This window comes from Mus musculus, chromosome 6 (assembly GCF_000001635.26).
Source record: "Mus musculus strain C57BL/6J chromosome 6, GRCm38.p6 C57BL/6J".
NCBI classification, from domain to species: domain Eukaryota; kingdom Metazoa; phylum Chordata; class Mammalia; order Rodentia; family Muridae; genus Mus; species Mus musculus.
In genome coordinates, this window is record NC_000072.6 from 119,245,039 (window position 1) to 119,257,170 (window position 12,132).

At 41.1% G+C, this 12,132-nt stretch overlaps 1 protein-coding gene across 2 annotated transcripts in view; it reads left to right on the forward strand.

Moving 5' to 3' along the window:
- The window catches only part of Cacna2d4 (calcium channel, voltage-dependent, alpha 2/delta subunit 4), a 115,884-nt gene that overhangs the window by 8,515 nt on the left and 95,237 nt on the right, over positions 1 to 12,132 (forward strand). The window lies entirely within an intron of this gene.

Here is a 12,132-nt window from a genome sequence, read left to right on the forward strand (position 1 = left end):
TTGTGGGTCTTGACTTCTGGTTTCTTGCCACTTAAAGAAATTCAACTCATCTCAGGTATCCATATCCAGAAAGACTCGTGGTGTCTCCTCTTCTGGAAAGACACTGGAATGGTAAAGAAAACCTTTCTTTGTCTCCAGGCTGGAAAGTTAGCACCTCTCACAGGGTGCAAAGAGCAAGTGTGGCTCCCACCACTGACACGCTCCCTGCTGTCTGTCAGACATTCCCAGTTAGCTGTGGGTGTCTGTTTCTGTGCCTAGATTCCTTTAACCCTCCCTGATTCTGAGCCCTTGATGCCTGAGGAACTCAGTCTGTCCCCAGAGTAGAATTCCTGTGAGGAACCCTCTTGCTCCATTTTTAATTGGATTGTTTTTCTTCTTGGTGAGTCTCAGGAGTTCTCTGTATATCCAGACTATTAATTCCCTGTCGGTGTAATGATTTACAAATATTTTCTCCTGTTTTGTGGGTTGCCTTTTTAATTTGTTGATATTGTCTTATAGTCTTTTAATGGATAGTACTTAAATTAGCCCATCTTTCTTTTGTTGCCTATGCCTTTGGTGTTACAGCCAAGAAATCGTTGCCAGCTCCAGTGTCGTGAGAATTCTCCACTATGTGTTTTAGGAAGAAATCTGCAGTTGTGAGTCTTATGCTTAAGCGTTTGCTCATTCTGAGTTGATTCTGTATATTGTGTTAGTAAGGGTTTCACACCTCTCTTTTACATGTGGCTGCCCAGTTTTCTCAGCATTATTTGTTTAAAGACTGTCGCTTGTTCTCAGGTAGAGTTGGCCTTCCTGTCAACAACGATTTGATCGCAGTGCAAGGGTTTCTTCCTAGAGTCCCTCTTTTGTTTCATGGGTTCCTGTATCTATCTGTGTGTTCATAACATACTATTTTGATTACTGAAGTCTTACAATAAATATTAAGAATCAAAAGATATGACTCATTTGAGTGCCGCTCACTTTTGTATCATTGGGACAAAACACCTGTCCAAAACAGCTTCCAGGAGGAAAGATGCATCTTGATTCACGGCTTCAGAGGGTCTCAGTGCACTGAGAAAGGAAGGTATAACAATTCATGACAACAGGAGCATGTCATCAAGGCCCCTCACCTTACAGCAGTCCAGTAAGCAGAACAAGTGTCAGAATTGGGGGCCAAAATGTATGACTTTATCTATACAACTGTGTGCCTGCACTTGAGTATGTGCACCACATGGGTGCAGTGCCCATGGTGGCCAGAAGAGGGCGGTGGATGTCTTGGAACCAGAGTTATAGGTTATTATGGGCGCCAGGAACTGAGCCTGGTCCTTAGCAAGAGCAGTAAGCACTCTTAACCACTGGGCCATTTCTCCAGATCCCCAGCAGTTTCTAGTTTTTATTGCACACTTTTTTACTTCCTTTCTGCTGTTACTGAAAATTAAATCATTTTGGTAACTTCCTCTCCAGGTTGCTCATGGCAACGGATTTTGTTTGCTATGTTGCTGAATTTGTTTATGAGGCCTAACACCTGCCTTCTGACTCTATGGAACTTCCTGTAAATTAAACCTACAACGTGTGAATATAGAACATCTTTCTTTTTTCCCTTTCTTGCCTCATTGCTCTGGCTAGAACTTCCAGTACTGATTTAAGCACAACAATTTAAAGATGAGTCTGTTTTATGACACCTACGAGCAAATGCTTGTTTGTGGCTTTTTCCATCCATGGCTTTAGTTATGTTAAAGTGGATTTTCTTCTGCTGAGAGTTTCCTGAACCTTTTTGTCTTGAAAGTGAGTTGGATTTTGCCAAATTTGTTTTCTGCTTCATTTGAGATGATCATGCTGGGTTTGTTTTTGTTTTTGTTTTCCTCCTTCTGTTAGTGTGACATTTATATCAGCCTGTTTCCACAGGTTAGGAAATCCTTGCATTCCAAGAATACTACATTGCTCTTTTAAATTGCTACTCAATTTACTTGGCTGGGCTTTATTGGATTTCCGTGTCGATCATTTCTGTTTTGGGGGGATATTGTACTCTAGTTTTCTTGTAGCATCTTTCTGTGGCATCAGGGCAATGCTAGCCTCATGGACTAGGCTAAAAAATAGTAAAGATTTAGAGAAAAATTTGCAGATTTGCATGAAGTTTTCAAATGTTTGGTACTGGATCTTGTGTTTCTTCAGTTTCTCTGTCTCTCATAGGCTGTCTAACTGGTTGACATATAACTGCACCAGACTTTCCTTTACTTCCACAAAATTAGAATGACCAACCCATTTTCAGTTTTTATTATAGTAACTTGAGTCTGTTTTTTTTTAAGACTTATTTATTTTATGCATGTGAGTACACTGTCACTGTCTTCAGACACACCAGAAGAGGGCATCAGATCCCATTACAGATGGTTGTGAGCCACCATGTGGTTGCTGGGATTTGAACTCAGGACCTCTGGAAGAGCAGTCAGTGCTCTTAACCCCTGAGCCATTTCTCCAGCCCCAAGTCTGTTTTCTTAATAGCCTTGTCAATTTTATTGATTATGTCAAAATTTTTTTCATTTATTTCTCTGTAGGTTTTTTAAATTATTTTATTTCTCTGTCCAATTTAATGTATTTTCTTCTTATATCTTTGTACTTGGTTTCTTCTGTTTTATACTTCTTTTTTTTTTAAAAAAATGAAATTGATTTATTCTAATAAATTCATAAAACATCACACAGGCGGTTTAAGGAAGCCACTCAAACCCTTGTCTCACCCCAGGTCCCACACATTTCCGTGAACTTCTGTGCAGAGAGAATGGCCATTGTGAAGCTGTGGAACTTCACTCAGGGAGCTGAGCTTTCACTATCGATGACTTTATTCTATGTTATGTTTATTGGTGTTTTATCTGCATGTTTGTGCACCACATGCATGCTTGGTGCCTACAAAGCCAGAAGAGGATGTCAGATCTTCTGGGACTAGAATTACAGATGGTTGTGAGCTGCCATGTGTGAATAGAACTTGGGTCCTCTGAAAGAGTGGCCAGTGTTCCTAATTCCAGTGCCATCTCCCCAGCCCTGATTAATTACATTTTTATTCAGGTATCAACCACACACATACACACACACACACACACACACATGCACACGTACACAATTTCAGAGTTGAATTTATTTATTTATTCATTCATTTATTTATTTATTTATTTATTTTCAGCGTTTTTGAGACAGGGTTTCTCTGTGTAGCCCTGGCTGTCCTGAAACTCACTCTGAAGACCAGGCTGGCCTCGAACTTAGAAATCTGCCTGCCTCTGCCTGCCAAGTGCTGGGATTAAAGGCGTGTGTCACCACTGCCCAGCCAGAGTTGAAATTTTTTTTAATTTAAGCGTTATGTCCTCTGTCATGACTTGTGCACTCTTGCTTCCATTTTGTCCCTTCTCGTTACCTGGCAGCACCCTGTTCTGCTCTCCTTCCTAAGGGCTGCGCTCACACTTACACGTGTCTACATGTGTGTATGTAGACATTGAAGGCTAGGATCCACATCGTTCTGAGTTTGGGTCAGCTCCCTAAATACTGTACTTAATTCCATCCATTTCTCTGTATTATTTCATTTGTCCCTACAAGTAAATAATATTTCATTCTATCTATGCAGGACACATCTTTATCATCTACTGTTGGGTAGCTAAACATTCTAAATAAAGCAGCAACAAGCATGCATATGAATGTATCTCCATGGGAGGATATGGAGTTCTCTGGGTAAATGCATATGAATGTATCTCCATGGGAGGATATGGAGTTCTCTGGGTAAATGCCCAGAAGTGGAATAACAGGGTCTGTGGTAGTTCTATTTTTGACTTGTTGAGGAACCTCCAAACTGACTTCAGTACCAGCTGTATCAACTTTTACTCCCGCCAGCAGTGGATAAAGATTTCTCTTTACGGATATTTGCTGTAGATCTCTTGATGACAGCCGTTCTGACTAGGGTGAGCAGGTGTCCCAGAGTGCTTTTAATTTGCATTTCCTTCATGGTAAGCAATGTTCAACACTTTCAAAAATTATTCTTAGCAATTTGTGTTTCTTCTCTAGAGAACTGTTCATTTCACTGGGCCACCTATTGGGTGGCAACTTTGGGGAGTTTTAGGTGTTAAATATTTGAAGTTCTTTGAAAATTCTGAATATCAGCCCCTGGCCTAAAGTATAGGTGCTAGATTTTCTATCTGTGGGCTGTTTGCTCTGCCGTGTCTGCTGATGGGTTCTTTTGCTGTGCAAAGCTTTTTAATCTCATGTGGCCCATCCCATCTGACTATACTTGGAGCTTGTTTGTTCTTGTGCTGTTGCAGGTTTTGGGGGGTTTGTTTTTGTTTTTGTTTTTGTGGGTTTTGGTTTGTTTTTGTTGTTGTCTGAGATAGTTCTTGCCTGACTTGTGTCTTGAAGAACATCCCCAGTTTCCCTTAAGGACTTTTCAGTGTCTCAGATTTTAAATTAAGATTCATTTCCAACTGACTTTTGCTCAAGGTGAGTGTCTTAGTTAGGGTTTTACTGCTGTGAACGGACACCATGACCAAGGCAAGTCTTATAAAAAACAACATTTAATTGGGACTGGCTTACAGGTTCAGAGGTTCAGTCCATTATCATCAAAGAGGGAGCATGGCAGCATCCAGGCAGGCATGGCACAGGAGGAGCTGAGAGTTCTATGTCTTCATCCAAAGGCTGCTAGTGGAAGACTGACTTCCAGGCAACTAGGGTGAGGATCTTATACCCACACCCACAGTGACACACCCATTCCAACCAGGTCACACCTTCAGATGGTGCCACTCCCTGGTCCAAGGATATACAAACCATCACAGTGAGAGACTCAGATTTACTTTCATCGTTCTGCCAGGGGATGTCCAGGTCCGTCGGTGCTGTTGCTGATTAAGAGCTGAAAGTGGCTCTTTTTCCGTTGCAAATTGTTGCCGCCTTTGTCACAGATGGGATGGTCGTGGCTTGGTCTGCTTGTTTCCAGGCCCTCCATTTCGTCTCATCCGTCTGCCTGCCTCTTTGTATCCCACTCCCAAGCAGTCTTAATCACTGGAGAATTGCATCATGTACTCTGCGTCTATCCAGTAGGATGAGCTGACATCAGGTATTGCGATGCTAACAAGCTGTGTTCTTATTCAAGATTGCTTTGGGTATCCATGGTCTTTCATGATTCCATGCAAAATCTGGAATTTTTTTTCTAGATCTGTAAAATATGACATTGAAATTTTACAGATATCTTACATTAAATCTATAGATTAATTGTGATGGTATAGCCATTTTCACAGTATTAATTCTGCCAATCCAGGAGCGTCAACCTTTTTTTTTTTTTTTTTTTTTGACCTATGTAGATTTCTCTGAAAGACCTGGGATTTGAAAAACCTTAAAGAACAGGTCAGACTGTAGTCTGATGCTGTAGACAACTGTGCTTCAGGTTCAGAAGTGCATCTGAGGTAAAGGCCCTCTGCCTTCCCCACCCCCCAGTCTCTCTCACAGTTCCCCAAGGCATTGTTCACTGTGTGTCATTCTTTTGACCTTGTTCCAACAAGGAGCATGGCAGATCGTTTTATCATCTAGCGTCTGTTTTCATTTCTCTTTTCAGTGTCTTCGTGTTTTTGTAGTAGAGGCCTTTCATTTATTTGGTTAGGTTTATTTTTAGATACTTAGCATTTGAAGCTATTACAAATGAAACATTCTTCCTAGTTTCTTCTCTGAGAGTCCATTGTTTATATATATGAAAGTTATAGGTTTTTTTTAATATTGATTTCGTGTCCTACAACTTTGATTTAAATATTTATTAGATCTAGATCCAGTAGATTTTATTGTCTATCAAGTGTAAAATCATGTCTACAAATAAGGAGAGTTTGACTTCTTTATTTCCTAATTGTATCCCCTATGCCTTTGTTTCATCTAATTGCTATTAATAACACTTAAGACGCTGTACTGAACGAGAGAGGAAGGGTAGCAGCCTTTTTTGATCACTGACTTTAGAGGGAATGGTCTCAGTTAGTCTCTGTTTAATAGTGTTGGCACAGGTTTGTTTGAAATCACCTTTATTATTTGGAGGTATGCTCCATCTCTTCCCAATGTCTTCAGGATTTTTATCATGAGGGCATTTTGAGCTTAGTCAAATAACTCTGTGGCATCAGCTGAGATGGCTTTGTGGTTTCTGTCCTCTGTCTTTGTTTGCTTGCATGGTGCATTACATTGATGGATTTACGTGTGTGAAACCAACCTCGGATCTCTCAGATGAGGCTCACTTGGTTATGATGTATGAACTTCTTAATGTGCTTCTTAATTTGTTATGCAAGCATTTTATTAAGAATTTTTGAGCTGGGTGTGATGGAGCATGCCTTTAGTCCCAGCATTTGAGAGGCAGAGGCAGGCCAGTCTGATCTACGTAGAGGAATCCAGGACAGCCAGAACTACATTGAGAGACCCTATCTCAAAAAATTTTGCATCTATGATCATCAGAAAAATTAGTCTACAGTTATCATTCCTTCTTCCTTTTTTGCTTTTCTCTGGCTTGGGTACCAGGATAACACTGACTTTATAAAATGATTTCAGTGGTTATCTCCCCTTCGTAGTTTGTGGGACGAGGTAAGAAGAGTTGCTGTTAAGCCTTCCTTGAGCCTTTGATAGAATCCAGCAGTGACTCCATCTGGTCCTGAACTTTTCTTTCAGGGGAGATGTTTAATTACAGTTTTGGTCTCATTGCTTGTCATGGGGGTCATGTCATATTTGTAGTTATTTATATAGTCCAGTTTTAATTTTGGTAGGTCGCATGGATTTAGAAGCTCACCCATCTCTTCTAGGCTTGCATGCTTTGGGGAGCATAAATTATGGAAGTGTTCTCTCATCGTGCTCTGGGTTTTCTTGGAGTCTGTTGTAACGTTTCCCTCTAATTTTGCTGACTAAGGTCTTCCACTTTCTTTTCTGACAACTTGGCTAGTGAGTTGTCAACCATACAAACATTTTCAAAGAACAAGTGCTTGGCTTGGTTGATTCATGTGTTCTTTTGGTTATTAATTCATCTCTAATATTTGTTATTGTTTTAGAATTGGTTTATTGTTCTTTTTCAAAAGTCTTGCGATGCATCATTATATTCCTGAGACCTCGGGGCTGAGGGATGTGTGTGTGTGTGTGTGTGTGTGCATACGTGTGCCCACACATGTGTATGCATTAGTGTGTACACGTGTGTCTGTGTATTTGTTCTCAATCCATATGTATATGGGTACCCATGGAGGCCAGAAGAGAATGATGATCCCCTAAAGCTGGACTTATAGGCAATTTTGAGCCACATGATGTGGTTACAGATCTGCTTAAATTATTTATTCTGCCTGGCTTGTTTAGTAGATCCTATACAACTAGAAAATCACCTATTTCTTTTACATTTTTTTCAATTTAATGTAATACATGTTTTTAAGATATATAATAATTATTTTCTGAATTTCATTTATGTCTGTCATACTGGCTCTCTTTTCATATCTAAGTTTACCAATTTAGGCCCCCTATCTCTCTTTCTTTTTAATTTAGGTTGGCTAATGGTTTATCAATCTCATTTATCCTTTGAAATTTTTATAAATTAAAAATAAAACAAGTTCTTTAGTTGTATGGTCTTCCATGGAGCATAGTCCACCCACCTGAGTCATACCTTTCAGAAAACGATCTTTCCTCTCCTGGGAGCTATCCAATGACAATAGCTCCTTAGGGAGGGGTGGGACTCCATGCCCACCTCCCTTCTCCATGCTCAGGTTTTGTCTGGCTTGTGCTTGCCCAAGTCTTGTGCATGCTGTCTCAGCTGTTATGGATTTCTGTGTGCAACTGTCCTGCTGTGCCTGGAAAACAGTTTCCTGTAGTCATCCAGCCTGTCTGTTACAACTCAGTCTTCCACAGTGATCCCTGAGCCTTAAGAGGAAGAGGAGGAGGAGGGAGAGAAGAAGGAAGGAGGGGAGGCAGAAGGTAGGGGGAGGAGGAGTGGGGAGGAGGGGGAGTGGAGGAGGAGGAGGTGTGATATACGTGTCCCATTTAGGGCTGAGCACTCAGCAGCCTCTTAATTCTCTGCACCTTGACCAGTTGTGGGTCTCTGTGTTAATCACCATCGACTGCAAAAGAAGCCTCTCTGATGAGGGCTGAGAAATGCACTTGTCTATTGTCCTAGGGGGTCATCATTACAAGTCAGTTTAATACTATGTCTATTTAACAGATTAGTAGTAATCTGTTCTCCCCTAGGCCTATGGCTTGTCCGCCACAGGTTCTTAGCCCTAATATTGGTGCTGGAAATTATTTTCATCTCACAGAGAAGGCCTTAGATCCAAGCAGAGGGTGGTTGGTTGCCTCCAGAACATTCATGCCATCTTTGCACCAGTGGGCGTGTCTTTCCATGCTCATCACTGCTGTGGCTTGCAGAGTAAAACTGGTGATTGCCTTCCACCCTTGCTTCCTTGCATAGCCCTTCCAGCACTATGAAAGCTAACCAGCAGCGATTAAGCTTCCAGATTAATATCAGCGTGATTTTTTTTTGTATTCTATGACTCATATATGTGGTATGTTCAGCAACAGGGGCTTACCAGCAGATCCTGGAGACTAGCTAAGAGCATTGGCAATATCCTGGAAGGTTTAGGGGTCTGTGGAATTTCACAGAACAACAACTGCAAAAGAGGTGACCCATTCCAGGCACTGACCTTTGTATTTGTTAGCCTGTGCTGTCAAGTAGGGGTATTGTTACGCCATTATTGTGTAACTCCACTCAGACTCTCTCTATGTATATGTATATATTTTAGGAAGCTTCTACAGTAGTGGGTTTCCATGTTACTTTGTCCACAGGTCTATAATGTTAGTTATCCCCACCTGTATCCTCACCTCCCCATCATCCTCCCACCCCTAACTCATGAAACTCTTCCCCCTTATTCTCTGTATCCCTTGGTACCACTGCAGCCTATCTCCTCTCCCTATAAATCCATTCCCCGTGGTCCCAGGCTAATGTTCTGACCTCTGTGGGTATTGCAAATGAAGTACCTATGTCTGAAGATTCAGAACTACCATCCACAAATGAGAGGTGCTTGTCCACCTGGGCCTGGGTCTCCTCACTCAGAATGGTTGTTTTCAGCTCTATCCATTTATCTGAAAATTCTTTTAATTTCTTTTATTTTTATTTTTCTTATTTTTTTAAAATTGATATATAATTACACCATTTCCTCCTTCCTCTACCTCTTCTATGTCCCCCATAATTTTACACTTAGGCTCCCTCTCAAATTCTTTTTCTTTGTTATTATAGCACACATATATGTACATATATGCATAAGTATATAAAAACAACTTTTTCGGTACTTTCAGTGTCACTTGTATGCATACAGTTTCAGAGCTGACCAGTTAGCATTTGATGACCAGTTCGGAGGCTCGCCCCTGGGGTAGACCCTTTCTCACACTCTCAGCATTTATCAGTTGCCTATGGTTCTTGGTTTATGGTGAAACCTCATGGGATTTCCCACTTTCCACGTCAGCATGTCTATTAGTGTTGTACTTGTTCAGGTCTTGTTTAGGCGGGCGTATTGTTGAAGTATTATGGGTGAAGAAGCATCCCCGTCATTGCTAGGAGACACAGTCTCAAAGCAATCCCTCTGGCTTTTACAGTCTTTCTGCTCCCTCTTCTACAGTGTTCCTTGAGTCTTAGATGCAAGAGTTGTACTGTGAATGTAGGCTTCGGGGCTGGTTATCCTGTAATCTGTTGTCTCCTATAATGGCCTCTGCTGTTGCAAAGAGAAGCTTCTTTGGTAAGAAATAAGAGCTGTGCTTCTCTGTGGGTATAAGTGTTTAGGATGCAATCGTGCTTGTTTTAAAAGGTAATGGATGCCGAGCAGTGGTGACACACGCCTTTAGTCCCAGCACTTGGGAGGCAGGTGGATTTCTGAGTTTAAGGCCAGCCTGATCTACAGAGTGAGTTCCAGGAAAGCCAGAGCTACACAGAGAAATTCTGTCTCATAAAAGACAAATAAAATAAAATAAAATAAATAAAAAATTAAAAAGTGTTGGCAGAAGTACTCCTCTGAGAACCATGACCCCACTAGCCCCCAGGAAGCCAAATAGACAGAGCCAGACATGATATCCCCCTGTTGGTTACCACCAAGACATGAACACAATTACTGCACCTTAGTAATATCTTGACATATGTGTCATTATTGTGGACCATGGGCATCACAGCTAAGTAGGACCGTTGGTCACTCCTCTCTCTTGGGAGCTAGCACCACACTGTCTGGTGTATTGAAATCTAGTCCTCAGGGAGGAGGCTTTCAGGTCAGATCCAGCTCAGATCTCCTGAGTCCTGTCTGAAGAGTATGGTATCTTCAGCAGTAAGGACTAATGGAAAGTAACCAAGGGCGACGATAATAGCCGGTATCATTTTGAGAGTCTCTTGGCACGACTGACCAACAAATCAAAGGGAGTTCCTCATGGCTGGTACTGGCATTGTTGTCATGGCTCATGGGGAAAGCATTGTCAGCTCAAGTAGCATAAGTGTGTGGGTGTGTGGGTGTGTGTGTGTGTGTGTGTGTGTGTGGTAATATATATGTGTATATATAGTATATTTATTATATATATTTCTTATGTGTTATGTGTAATTTTAGATAAACAAAATATTATGAGTCCTTATGGCTTTTTCAAGCATCCTTAGTTTTCCACATCTCTCTTCATAACACTTGCATCTCGTTCCTCCTCTCTCCAGTGCCCCTACCATGACCCCTTTCTAGTTCCCTAGTTTCTACAGTTGCTCCAGATTATATAGTCACATCTGCAGATTAAGAGTGAGGAACCACAGATGAGAGAGACAGAGATAGAAACAGGCAGAAGGGAGGTGACAGGAGAGACAGAGACAGCAGAGAGAGAGACAGACAGACAGACAGACAGAGAGAGAGAGAGAGCATGTGTGTCTGGATCTGCCTCACCTCACTCTGCATATGTTCTAGTTCTTTCCATCCAGTTACCTACCGATTTCATTCTTCATTAAAGCTGTATAGTTTTCCACCATGAGAATATGCATTTTTCACTATCCATTCATCATGGAGAAGAGACCACATGTTCCGTGTCCATTCTTCAGTTGATGGACACCTAGCTTGTTTACATTTCATGGATATTATGAACAGAACAAAGAACATGGAAATATCTCCATAGTAGGAGATAGAGGTTTCGATGTATATACCCAAGAGTGGTATAGCTGGATCATGTGCTATATCTGTTTCTAGCTTTTTAAGGAATATCCACCATGATTTTCATAGTGGCTGCAATAGTTTGCATTCCCACCAGCAGTGAATAACTGTTACTCTTCCTACACATCCTCACCCATCATCATCATTGTCATCATCATCTTAGCCTTTCTAATTCAACTTATTTCTTACGTTGAAATTTCAGAGGAGCTTTAGTTTGCAATTCCCTGACAGCTAAGGATGTAGTAGACCATTTTAAAGAAATGTTTCTCAGCCATTTGTATTTCATCTTTTGAGAACTTTGTTTAGTTTCATATCTCAATTTTTAGCAAATAGTTCATTCTCTTGATGTTTAATTCCTAGGTTTTTTTTTTGCATATTCTAGTCACTAATCCTTTGTCAAATGTAGAGCCAGCAAATGTTTCTCCCATTCTGTAGTCTGCCTTTTCACACAAATGCTAGTATGTTTTACCTTTTAGTTTCACGAGGTAACATTTAATAACAGTTGGTGTTACTGCCTGTGTGCTTAGGATCCCATTCAGAAAGTCCTTCCCTGTGCCTGCAACTCCAGTGTATTTAGTAATTTGGAATGGAATACATACAGTGTACCAGGTCTTTGGCTGACGTTTTTGATCTGTCTGGGGTTGTTTTGTACCGGGTGAGAAGGAAGAATCGAGTTTCTTTTGTCTACATGCAGCTATCTCGTTTACCAGCACTGTTTGTTGAAGGTGCGATTTGTTCTTCAATTTTTATTGTTGGCCTCTGTCAAAAATCAGATGGCTGTAGGAGTGTGGGCTTACATACGAATGCTCGTTGATCAAGGTGTCTGCTTTTATGCCAGTACCATGCTGTTTTTATTACTGTAGTTCTGCACTTGACTTGGAATCTGGGGTGACAGCTAATGTGTTTTCCTTCCTAAGTACAGGACTTCCCGGAGCCTCTCGGGTAAGGCAGATGTAAAAGCAACACACACACTCACACACAC